The 12960-nt window shown below is 47.7% G+C and overlaps 1 protein-coding gene and 1 long non-coding RNA gene across 4 annotated transcripts in view; one reads left to right on the top strand and one right to left on the bottom strand.

Annotated features, from left to right (window-relative positions):
* The window catches only part of ARHGEF9 (Cdc42 guanine nucleotide exchange factor 9), a 196573-nt gene that overhangs the window by 168031 nt on the left and 15582 nt on the right, over nucleotides 1-12960 (top strand). The gene's annotated exons all lie outside the window — the stretch shown is intronic.
* Nucleotides 11234-12960, bottom strand: part of LOC133626601 (uncharacterized) — a 48317-nt gene continuing 46590 nt past the window's right edge. For all 3 annotated transcript variants that reach the window (XR_009819663.1, XR_009819662.1, XR_009819661.1), the window contains exons 7-8: nucleotides 12746-12852; nucleotides 11234-11714 (exon numbers count right to left, since the gene is read on the bottom strand). This is a non-coding gene — a long non-coding RNA (uncharacterized LOC133626601). The remainder of the gene's footprint in view (nucleotides 11715-12745; nucleotides 12853-12960) is intronic.

Here is a 12960-nt window from a genome sequence, read left to right as displayed (position 1 = left end):
ACGTCCTAGAAATACTGGATTATGGGATGGTGAGTATGCTGTGATAGAGGGGTTTTTGTGCTTGTACCAAATCCAGCCTCCACTTGTTCATTTCATGCCTTTTTCTCATGTGCCCCTTGTTTGACTTGTTGTCTCACTTCTACTTGTGGGTTTTGGCTGCAGTGTATGATCTGGGATTAGATAGCCCTAGAATTTCTGTATGAACTGTGAAGCCTGGCACTTGGACAGACAGCTCAGTCACTGCATGGGAATGATGATTGCTCTCTCAAAGAAATATCAGGCAGCAGCCTGGACTGTAGCAGGGAATGTGTGTTGTCACTTGATGAAATGCCTGTGAAGCCTCTCCCTCCTGTAGCTGCTGTGCTGGGTTTTATAGGGCACATCTCTGTCATGAAACCCATTGTGAAGGTAGAGAAAGATAGGAAACAGTACTGATGCTAATGTGTTGGAGTATTAATAACAGCAGGTGAACTGTGTTTTGGAGCAACTGTGTTAAGCAGCATCATTGGGCAACAAAGCTGGTGAAGGGTCTGGTGCATGTCTTATGAAGAATGGCTGAGGGACCTGGAGGTGTTTAGCCTGGAGGAGGCTGAGGGGAGACATGAGCACTCTCTACAACTACCTGACAGAAGGCTGTAGCAAGGTGGAGGTTGATCTCTTCTCCCCAGTAATGAATGATAGGACAAGAGAAAGTGGCTTCTAGTTGTGCCAGTGGAGGTTTAGATTAGAGATTAAGAAGAACTTTTTCACCAAGAGGGTTGTCCCAGGCTGCCCAGGGAGCTGGGGGAGTGCCCAGCCCTGCAGGGATCCCAAAGCCGTGGAGCTGAGGTGCTGAGGGCTGTGGGTCAGTGCTGGGCTGGGCAGGGTGAGGGGAGGGCTGGGACTGCAGCAGATTAAAGGGGTTTTCCAACCCAAATGATTCTGTGATTCTCTGGTCATTACAGCTGTAGTGCTGTAGTCCCACTAAGGTGATCCCAGCTTATTACCATCCCAGCTGTTGGAAGTGACAGAGCTAAGTCCCCGCTCCTGGGTCTTCTGCCAGACCGGGAGTCGTTGCCATTTTCACTGCAGCTGTACAGCCAACTGCGCAGGGGGAGTCCCCTGTACTGACTGCAAGGGCAAGCTGCAGACATCTCCAGCCCCCCTAGAGCTGTGTTGCTGTCACATTCCCGTGTCAGGGGAGGTGGAGCGAGCCCTGGGCCGCAGGAAGCGTGTGGGTGAGCGCGGGGGCGGCTCCTGACTCACGCTCACGGCTGCCCGCACACCCGCGGCCTCTGCTCTTCGGTGGGTGGCACTTTATTCTCCCTGAGTCACGCTTGACTGGAATTTTGCCTTCTGGAATGCATTTGCTTATTTATCCCCTCCTTGTTGCTGTGCCTTTTACTTCTTTATTGGCTCTGTCAAATGAAACCACCCCAATGATCACAGAGCAACAATAACAAAAGTCAGATGTTCAGACAACTGTCGAAATGAGTCTGGAAGTATGCAGCTGGGTTTAATTTCAATCTTAACCTCCTGCCCTTTGATTGTGACCTTCAATTTCCGATTCATGAGGCAGCATCCAGTTTGGCTTGTGTTGGGTCTGATCCAGGGAGGTATTGAGCATTCCCTTAACTCCTGGGAAAACCAGGACTGGGGTTTCCATGGTCATCAGTATGAGAGGAGAACACAGGCTGCTGGGGACTCCAGAGTTCTATCAGTATGCAAGCAGTGTTAGTGTCCTCCCTTCTGATGATGCAGAAAGGCAGTTTGTGGTGTGGGGGTGGCAGTGCTGCCCAGGAGATGCCTTTGTGGGAAAACACCCTGTGGATTTTCCCTGAGACAGCACAGCACAGTGGGTCTCCTTGGCAGAGAGACTGACTCTGTCAGGATCTGTCAGGCTTTCCTGCCACTAGCAGAGGTCTTGTGGGACAATGTGCCCACTGAACTTTAGGGTGATGGGGTGGTAACTCATCTGGTGCACCCAATACCATGGGACAGGGTCCATACCTCATTACAGGTTGTTCTTCTGCATCTGTTTTTCCAGCATTGAACTGCAGGGTTATTTGCCAGTGTTGGGGTAAAAGGGGAGATGGGGTTACAGCAGGACTCTCCCATCTTGGTAATGTTTTCCTGGAATGTTCTTCAGGAAGATTGTCTGAGTTTAGAATTGATAGTTTGCTCCTATTTTGAGATCACCCATCCTATATAAAATAAATGTGAATGACTTAAAGCCTGTCTTGTCTTGACCCTTGTGTCAGGCTGTGCTGTTACAGATCCCAACAGACAACCATCTAGCAGGACCACCTGTGCTTAAGAGCCAGAGCACTGTATCCTGGGGCTTTCCTAGTGAAGCACCACTTATACCATGGTGCAGTAAGCATTGGTTAGCCTTCCTTACCCCGTGCTTTAAAGTTATTCTCTGAGGAATATGAAACAGGACCCACACATCTCCAAGAGCAGAGAGAAGACTGTGGGGATGCTGGTGCTCCAGTTCTGCCTGACCAGGGGTAGGCAGAGCACCATGTCCTGGGGTCATCTGCAGCCCAGCTGGGTGCCAGTCATGGGAATTAAAGTGCCTGAGGGTAGCATGACCTTGCAATATGCTCTCCTGTCCCTCTTCAGCAAACCCTCAGGGAACTGGAGTTGTCTGAGTCCAGGAGGAAGAGTTTGAGATTTCCAGAAGGTCTCAGAGATCAGACTGGTCTAGAGCTGCCAGCTCCTCTGCTGTGTGTACTGGGAGATTTCAGTCCCTTAGAGGTTTCCAAAGCAGCAGACTGAACAGCTTGACCTGTGTTCTGCATGAGGTTTGTTTAGTCAATGATTTCAGCTCTGGTACTGCTTCCAGTGTCTCATCTCAGTGCATCTTCCTCTTCAGAAAACCTTCTGCATATGTGCATTCTCTTTAGATATAACAAGTTAGTAGGTTTGATACATCCTTAATCATGACACAGTCTATTTGAGAGTACATTTATTTTTGGATTAGGATGGTTGAATTTTACCTCTTTATTGGTCAAAAGAGATTTGTAATAGATAAAAGGAACCAAATTCCTTGTTTAAATATATCACAGAGACTTTTAGTTTGATGAAAGCATGCTAGATATCCTGAGAGGCTCTAGGGGACAAGCATGTATGTCAGACAAGATCTCACAGTCCCCCAGATCTTCACTGGAATGGTCATAGAGTCCTAAAATGGTTTGACTTGGAAGGGACCTTAAAGATCATTCCATTCCAACCCCCTGCCATGGCCAGGGACATCTTCCAGTAGACCAGGGTGCTCCAAGCCCCATCCAGCCTGGCCTTGAACACTTCCAGGGATGGGGCAGCCACAACCTTTCTGGGCTGTGCACATTATCCTCACCTTTGTTACCTGTTTTCTCCCTGGTAAATGTTTGCAGCCCCAACAGCTCTTGAATCCCTTACTAATGCATCTGGCTTCTGTGGTTTGACAAATTCTGATACATGAGTTTCTGATGGAACAGACACAGTTCCATCTCATAAGCTCTGTGACAGTTTTGGATGTTGGTATTCTCTGTCATTCCCTTGGAACTCTTTTGTCTCCAAAATTTGTTACATGGTGGGCTCACATTGGACTGTCACAGGGTGCTGCTCACTAGTTCAGACAGTGGAAGGCGAAATCATTTCCATGTGGCAAAACTGGCTGGAATCAGCTTCATCCTGGGAGGTTAAGGTGAGGTGTTGGTGGCATTTGCTGATACCAGTAGATGCATGTTAGGTCCAGGAAGAATTGAATTCCTCCAGTATCTGGAAAAAAAAATCCCTGGCTGGTGAAAGCCAGTTTTGCTGCAGAAATTTCAGCAGCATTCTGCCTGTAGCCAACCAGTGTGGTGGATGTATCAGTCCCCAGAGAGCACACTGCTGCTGATTGTCTGGGCAGCCTCTGTGGCTGCTGGACTCTGGCAGAATATTAACAGATTCTGTCTTTAGCCAAGGCAACAAGTCATTTTGTACCCAGTGTTTAAGGTGGGCACTGTGTACAAAGGAGTGTGTCGTCCCACCCCTGTGTAACTTTTGGGTTTCTTCATGGCAGTTTTTGCTGTCAGCATGTAGACACTGAAGACTGCTTCAGTGCAACTGCTCTCTGTCCTTTGGGTGGCTCTAAAGATAAAGCACAAGCCACAGTCTCAGAATACATCGTACTTTTCCTTTGTTGGATCATATTTGTTCCATCAGGTATCCAGGCAGATGGCCTAGGAAGGTTTCAGCATGACTCCCATCATATGCTACCAAGAATTACCACGTTGCTTTTTCCTACTAATCCATCTAGTGTTGCCTGTGCAGAAGGATTGAGGTCTGCTGGCTCTGGTGGCATTTCTAGCATCCAGCTCTCTGCTTTCAGCAGCAGATAACGTGTTTCCAAACAGCCCCCTGTCTGCTCTGAATATGGCCTGATTGCCAGGAGCTTTGCCATCCCTTGCTGTGGATGTCTGAAAATGGTTCAAGATTATGAGGTGTTTGGGGTTTTTTTTGGACATCTGGCCAAGACATTTCAGTGAGGGAGGAGAACTCCCAGGGGGATTTCAAACATTTCAAGCCAAGGCTGCAGCATTTGCCTGGCCTTTTGAGATCATGGGTGTTCACAGATGTCTGCAGGTTGGAATCACCTTGTATGCTGTTGCTTATCCTATAAAAGTGATCTGCTGCTCAACAAATGGGTGGGATGGATGGATAGATGGATGGATGGATGGATGGAGAGCTGCTTGTGGGAGCAGCTCCTTGAACACCAACACCCTCCTTGTCTTCCCACTGCCTGCATCTCCTGGGATTTATTTCCAAGGGCTTTTGCAATGTGAGCTGAGCCAAGGGTCTGTCTTTGCAGCTGGGCTATGACCTGGTTGATATTTTGTTTGCATGCAAAGAACCAGATACTAGTATAGTCATTAATATGAGTGCACTGAACTATATGACTGTATTTAATATGACTATAATGAAGTAGTCATTAACTGGTTGGATCCAGTGGCAAAGCTCAGCCCCTTCCCTGGTTGCCAGTGTAAGTTCCACTGCCTCAGACTGAGAAATCCCCAATGCATTTCCACAGTCTTGGAGAGCTGTTGGGACTTCAGGCAGAGGCCTCATTTGTGAAAGTGAGTGATTATGAAGGGCTGCATTCAAATGTGCTTGATAGATGTTGGCTCTGCCAGTATGGGTATATTTAAGTCCAAGCAGGAAGCATGCACTAAGATTTCTGAGGGCTGAATGAGTGAGAGCAGGGGCAGCAGGTGGAGGAGCTGACTCTGTGGCAGGCAGTTCTCCTTTCTGGCAAACCTCTTGCAAAGCAGCTTGTGTGTGAAAAATGTCCCAAATAACATTGGTTTCCAAGCTTTACAAACAAATCTCTCTGTCTGAGATTTTGCCATCAGTGACAGCACTGGTCATTTCTTGATATCACCACTGAGCTCTCTTCTGGTGCTAGGGAGTGAGCAAGTTAATCAGATGAAATGGTTGTGTCAGCCCCGTCAGGGTTCACTGACTGATGGAACTGAAATACCAGGGGCTGGAGGTGGGCACTGCAGAAGGTTTCCAGAAGGAGGAGCACTGAGTTAGTTTGAATGTCTGCAGCTCAATAAAGAGCCACTGGAGAGACCATGATTCTTTGCAAAGCTGGGTAACTTTTGGCTATTGGATTAATGTCAGCCTCTCCCAACACATCCTCTGCCTGTGCTCCCTGAAGCAGAGGTTGGGACATTGCAGTGTGTAGGAGGTCAGGGTGGTGCTTTCTTCAGAAGAGGCTGTTGGTTGGTCACTCTAATGCCAAAATGTCTGTTGGAAAGGTAGATGGGAGTAAGTTGATGCAAGAAGCAAGCACTGGCCTCAGTTTGACTTACCATATGTTTATAATCAGGGAAGAAGAATACATATTCCAGTATGCTAACTGTAATTACCAAGAAATGAAGTCAATCCCTGATGATGGTAGCATTAAGAGATGTTGCCTTAAAGGCACAGGGTCTATTTTTCTTATCACCCTGAAGTTGAGAGAGTTTGACACAGAGATGTTTTAAATTTGCTAATCATAGTGCTTAACATCCAGGACTGTGACACACAGCATTAATTATGATCACAGCTTGTTAAGTTGGGGGATGCTGGGGGTGCTTATCATCTAATAACGGAGGATCTTCTGTTTTTCCTGTTCTGGGTCATAGTTTGGATTGCCCCAACAGGCTCAGCATGGCATTAGGCTGGCAGTGACAGTAGGAAGAAGGGTTAACAGATTTCCTGCCCCAGATGATGCTTTTCTTCCACCAGTCACGGAACAGTCCTTGATGGGGCTCCTTGTCTCCTGTACTCTGACAGTGCAGAAAGATCAGGGGCTGTATGAAGCACATTTAGTTTTCATTTGCACTTTTTATGTGTCTCCTGTAATCAGAAGGCAAAGCAAACTCTAGCTCATGGTTTATTGCTACTGCTGTCTTCCCTTGAGCTCTCAGAGCAAAGCAGGTTGGATGAGAAGCAAAATGAGACCAGTTTAATAGCAACAGCCAGACAGCCAGAAATAGCTGTGCTATAGGAGACAGAGTAAATGAAGTAATCCTGTCAAACCCCACTGTTCCAGTTTCCAAATGGGAAGATAAAAGAGCCATTTCTGAGCCTTTTTAGTGTAAGAAGGTCTAGTTCCCATATTGCTTCTGTTTAAAAACATGGTGGTAATCTGTGCACCAAAGCAGCAGCCCTGCTTTTATTGCAGGCTAAATAGATCTCACAGGGCTAGCCAAAAATCTTGTTTGCAAACACAGAGCAGCACTGGGACAATTCTTATTTCTCCAAGTGTCTTTTTGACCCACCAGCAATGCTGTTTGACTTCTGCAGCACCTCCTACCCCTTCTCTTTTCCTCCCAGTAACACAGATTTCTATGAACTGCCATGATTAGGGTCAGGCCTGAGTCCAGCCTGCAGCAGGGTGGGAAAATGGGTCAGGCTGTGTTTCAGTGTTCCCAAAGAGCAGCTGGGCAGAGGCTGGGTGATGGTGCTGCACTGACAGGCAAGACATGCTGCTGTTGGGGCTACTGAGATAGCATAAGGTGAGCATGAAGACAACCAAAGAAAACACACTGGCTTGGTCACAGCCCCAAAGCAAAGCATAAAATGAAGTTTTTAGAGAACAGTGTTCCCACAGCCCCACTGACATAGGCCCCACGTTGAAGCCCAGCTGATCAGTCAGTGCTGCCTGCAAACAAGAGGTTTCTGTGGGCCCAGACTGTACAAGATGACAGGGAAGCCCCATCCTCCTGTCAGTCTCCTTGGCCAGCAGATAGCTGAACAGAAAAGGTGAATTCCAGCAGCTCTAAGGTTATATGTTAAAAACAGTTATGAAAAAAGCTGTTTAGCTTTCAGGTATACTCAAGAAAAGAAAATGTGCCTTTGTGGGGTATGGGTTAGTTTAGTGCTGGGCCTGGCTGTGTGAGGTTGGTGGTTGGACTTGATGATCTTAAAGGTCTTTTCCAACCACAATGATTCTGTGATTCTAAAGTAGCCCTGAATGCATTTGACGCCTTTGCAGGACTGTGCAGGTGGTGACTGTGTGCCCTGAGCAGGGTTGTGAGGGAGGACTGGTGCTGATGGGCATTCTGGCTCGGGGAGGTGGGTGCTGCTGTGCCTCTGTGCCAGTCTGCAATGGCAGAGAGGGGAGAGAGGAGTCCAGGAGGGAGAAAAACATCAGAGTCAGCCGGAGGAGCCAGTTGGAGGGCAGGAGAAGGCTTTAGGTTGTTAGTTGCTAATTCAGTGGTTAAAATGCAGAAAGGGCTGAATTTAGAGTCCTTCACAGTCTGTTGTTTCCTTTCTGGAGAGGGAACAGGTTTAGCCTCCTCATGTAGCCTTACAGATAGGCAAGATGCTTTTCAATATACTCTGTGCCCAATTTATCGCTCCCATAATTGCGGTGGGTGTGAATTTGGCCCACGAGCGAAACCTCAAGAGCTGCAAATCTGACCCTCCTGCTGCTGTGGCCTTTCAGCAGCACAGTTTTAAGCCCCTGGGAGCCAAATGGATAGACCAGAAAAGCCGAGTGACGTGTGTGCAGAAGGGTTTCCTGTCTCTTCCTGTTATTAGTTCTTTGGAAATGCACTCGCCCTCAGCTCGCTGCTTTGCAGCCAACGTGACTGGGCTCGGGGTGGAACAAGGCATCCAAATGCCACTGCTGTTCCACTAAATACATTGAACAAAAATAGCATTTCCACAGAAATGCTTTTCAGCTCCAGTCCTCCCCCACTCAGATCCCACACTGCAGCTTCATGGAGCTGGCAAGGCTGAATCAAACGTCTCTTTCCAAACTCGGGAGACAGACAGTGCTGAATAATTTGGCAGGGATGTGCCTGAGCTCCCCAGCACAGCTGTCCCTGTGCAAGGGGTTATGTAAGCACAGAGACTGCAGCTCCCCTCTTCCATGGCAGCCCCTGGGGACACTTGCAACAAACAATTGCACCCCTCCGAGGAAGGTCGTGGTAGGAAGCGAGTGGCTGAGGTTGTGTTAAGGAGGTGATGTAATATCCCTGTTTCTAATATGATCCAGGTTCTAATATGATTCCAGGTGGTGCTGTGCAGACCCTGTTTCCCTGCTCTGAAATGGGGGCTTGGCCCCATGTTGTCAGGCAGGGTGACAACAAAGCCCACAGTCACTGGCAGCCAACCCCTTAGCAGGGCTTACATTTGTTTCCTGGTCTCGATGAGACCTGGACAGGCTGGAGGGTTGGGCAGGGAGAAATCTGATAAAATTCAACCAGGGCAAGTGTAGAGTGTTGCATCTGGGACAGAACAACCCCATGTACCAGTACAGGCTGGGGAATGAACTGCTGGAGAGGAGCGTAGGGGAAAGGGACCCAGGGGTGCTGGTGGGCAGCAGGATGAGCATGAGCCAGCAACGTACCCTCGTGGGCAAGAAGGTCAGTGGCATCCTGGGGTGGATGGGTTAGAAGGGCTGTGGTCAGTAGGTGGAGACAGGTTCTGCTCCCCCTCCACTCTGCCCTTGTGAGACCACATCTGGAATATTGTGTCCAGTTCTGGCCCCTCAGTTCCAGAAGGACAGGGAGCTGCTGGAGAGAGCTCAGCACAGGGCCACAGAGATGATGGAGTGGAGCATCTGTCTTGTGACAAAAGGCTGAGGGAGCTGGGGCTCTGGGGCTTGGAGGAGACTGAGGGGTGAGCTTATTAATGTTTACAAATACATAAAGGGTGGGTGTGAGGAGGCTGGAGCCAGGCTGTTCCCAGTGATGGCCAGTGATAGGACAAGGGGCAATGGGTACAAGCTGGAACAGAAGAGGTTCCAAAGAAACACAAGGAAGAGTTTCTTCCCTGTTGAGGTGAGGGAGCACTGGAAGGGGCTGCCCAGATGGGTTGTGGAGTCTCCTTCTCTGGAGACATTCAAAGCCACCTGGATGAGTTCCTGTGTGACCTACTGTAGGTGGTCCTGCTCTGGCAGGGGGGTTGCACTGGATGAGCTTTTGAGGTCCCTTCCAGCCCTTGAGATTCTGTGATTCTATGAATATGTAGGACAAAAATATTCCAAAGGATGGTTGGAGTTGTAGGGTGTTGTTTGGACAGAAGGCAGGTCTGCTTTTGCAGTGCACTCGGGAGGTCAAAGAGAACAGTGCATAACTGAACTGTCCTGGCTTAAAAGTCAGCCCACAGCAGGGTTAAGTTAAATGGACAAATGCCATGGAAAGGTGTGTCCTTGGTGTTCATGAAAAGCAGACTGGGCTGCTTTCTTCAAAGGGTTGCTTTTAGGTAAATTAGATTTTAAAACTGTGAGCTCCAGATCATTTTTTTGCAATGCCAAAGAACATTGAAAGCCTTTATGACTAAAGGTACCCAAAGACATGGCCAGGTGGCAGAGTGCCATGCTCTCATTGCTCATGGCAAGCTGGGCAGAGTGAAGGCAGAGGCCAGGCAGCAAAATGAGGACAAATTTCAGAAGTAAATGGAGAAACTCTGCTCACTCCCTCTGCTTCTTCCATTCTGCTCTGCAGTCACTGCCTAGGTCAGCGAGAAACCAGAGAGGGCTCTGACACCCACACCGTAGTGCAAAAGGCAGCTCTAAACCTCTGCCTTTACCATGTCATGGGTTGGTGTTTGGGTGCACCCTGGTTTAGTCTTTTCCCAGTTTCAGCATCAGCTGTTCCTCAACTGTCTTGACATTATTCACCAAGCTGCAGAGCTTGCCTGGAGGTGTCTTTCTCTTCAGCTTCATCCTTGGATCCCTGTTCTTGTTTGGTACCTGAAGAACACATCATCTTCTGAGCAAAACCAGGCTGCAGGGATTGCTGCCTTTCACCCTGAGCATGCTGCTGCCTTGCTCTGTGTCTGTGTGACGTTTCAATTACTGGTTGTTTCAGGCAAGCCCTGGCTTTGCTGTATCAGTGTGCACATGGTGTAATTGATACTCTTGGCCTTCTGGCCCCATGAGCACTTGCAGAGGCTGTTGCTTCACTGGTGACACTCTTCACTCCACACACACCATGATGTCAAGTAGGGAGGAGTGAGGGGAGAAGGTGTCTCTGCTCTTGGCAAGGAGTTGGAACTAGATAATCTTTAGGGTCCATTCCAACTCAAACCTGTCTATGATTCTATAGTGTGCAATGAGAGCTTTGTAATGGGTTATTCAGTGACTGGTGTCTTTCATAGTCTCAGCTTGTAAGAGGGATCTAATGACTCATGGCTGTAAATGGCTCTTTCTTCACTTGTGTTTTACAGATGATTTGCTTACGCATGAGAAGTAGAGTGTGACCTAGCATAGAGTAAACCATAGCACTTGAAAAAACTCTGCCATCCTAAAATCAGAACCCTTGCTTAAGACCTCCCCATCCATCCTTGCACAATATCCACTCAGCAATAAATAGGAGCTTCTGAAATGCATGAAGATGGCTGCACACAAAGCAGGAACAAAGTACCCGGGGGACAGACCAGGTCAGGCCAGGTCCTCTCAAGTGCCTACCTGTCCCCTCAGATGGAGGGGAAATGTCTTGCTTAGGTGCAGTGTGCTACTTGAGCTGTTGAATAGCTTTTCACTCTAATGCTGTTTTGCAGTAGCAACCGAGTGCAACAGGCAAATTGCCTTCCTTGTGACTGTGTTTCCTCTACAGCATCGTGGGAGGGTTTGACTCTTGGTCTTGCACAACTACAGGTGCAAAGGCAGTGCCTGGCACACGTAGCTGTGGCCTGGGGTACTTGTGGCAGGGAGAAAGCAGTAGTAAAGATAAGTTGAAGTCAATTTAATAGAAGTTATTGAACAGTTTGATTTACAGGTGCAATCCTTCTACAGATGTCTATATCTACTGCAGGGATTTGGGGGCAGGTGCATAATTCATTGTGAAAGCCACATTCCAACTTCAGATCTTCAGGTTTTCCAGTGAGAGGTCAGCCTTGGTTTTCTTATGATGGTCACAAATGAGATTATTTTTTTTCTTTCAAGTGCAGCTGCAGAGAGACACCTTCCCTCTCCAGAGAGGGGATATATAAGTCAGAGTGAGAGCAGGAGAAAATGTCCCAGGCAGGTCACACAGACAGGTACAGCTGCTACCTCAGGCACAAGCACTTCAGCTGTAAACCTCTGATGAAGCAAATGCAGAGAGCAGAACTGTGGTAGCTTTATGTAACGTGTCAAGACTTGGTTTTGTGCTCCCATCAGATGGTACTTTTTTTGGCTTCATCTTTTCCCTGTGAATCCCGAGCACGTGTTACGTGAACAGACTGCAGAGCATTATTCAGAAGAGCTTAATTAACCTTAGCTAGGGAAAGAAAAGGAAATCATAGAAGCTGTAGGGTGAAAAAAAGATTGCATTTAGACAAATAAGTGCCAATGACCTAGATGCATCCATTTCCTGAGGAGCCATGCAGTGCAGCCCGGGTGCTGTCTGCAGACACTGCGGGTTTCTGCCCTGCCTTCGGGCTCCTCCTGTCCCATCGCCGAAGCCTGTACATATCCTACCTGCTCTCAGCCCCTTTTCTCCTCCATCTGTCACCTTCCTCTTAGACATCATCAAAATGCAGAGCTGAGAGGGACCCCCAGGAGATGAGCCATTCCCTCTGCAGGATTAAGTATACTCAGATCATCTCTGATGGATGTTTGTCTAACCTTCTTTTGGAAAATCCCCAAGGAATGCTGTCCCAAGACTTCCCTGTTTCACCTGCTCTGCTGTTTAACTACTCTTACAGCTACAAAGATTTTTTTCCAAGTGTCTAATCCTATTCTCCCTTGTGGCAAATTAAGCCAAGGCACCATCAAAATGGAGAATAATTGATCACCAGCTTCCTTAGAAGACAAGCAGCAATCACATGTGGGAATACCAATAGCACGTTCCTTTTTAGCCATGTCCTTTCTAGATTAAATAACTTCATTTCTTTAGCTTTTCCTCCCTGATCAGGTTTGCAGAGTGTTTTTTTAATCTTTTTATATTTTCTGGCCTTTATCTGGTTTAACTACAAGAAGTCATTTTTGTGTGACATTCAAAACTGGACAGTGCAAAGCAGACAGGTCTCATCTTGGCTTACCTGTGGGCTGGGTGATCTTTAATACATAATGCTGTGCTAATAGAGCCAGCATATCAACAAAGGTAAACTCCACCTTACTAATTTCTTCCTAATTCTCTTGTGTGTTATCCCTGGGATAATCAGGATAAGAGCAGCAGTCTGTCCTAGGTGCTATTCCTGCCCTCCCCTCAGCCTGAGCTCCTTTCAGCAGCTTGGTTACTTACATTGCTGATAAATCTCCATTTTGTCTATACCTGTTTGTTTTGTCCTTCTGACATGTAATACTTACACCAGGCTGTTTAAACAATCCATTTCCATCCTCAGCCACGCATCTCCTTCCCTTTATCTCGTGTGGGCTTGTTTGATTCAGCTTAGGTGCTCGTAAAAAAGACAGTCCTGGTGTACAGAACAAGAAGGTTCATTTCTCAACATTGCTACAGGACCCTTCTCCCTGCATCTATCAGGAGCCACCCAAAGCAGCACTGCTTTCACTGCCTCCTCTTC

The sequence above is a fragment of the Colius striatus genome, chromosome 13 (assembly GCF_028858725.1).
Source record: "Colius striatus isolate bColStr4 chromosome 13, bColStr4.1.hap1, whole genome shotgun sequence".
NCBI lineage: Eukaryota > Metazoa > Chordata > Aves > Coliiformes > Coliidae > Colius > Colius striatus.
This window is presented reverse-complemented; position numbering and strand designations above follow the sequence as displayed.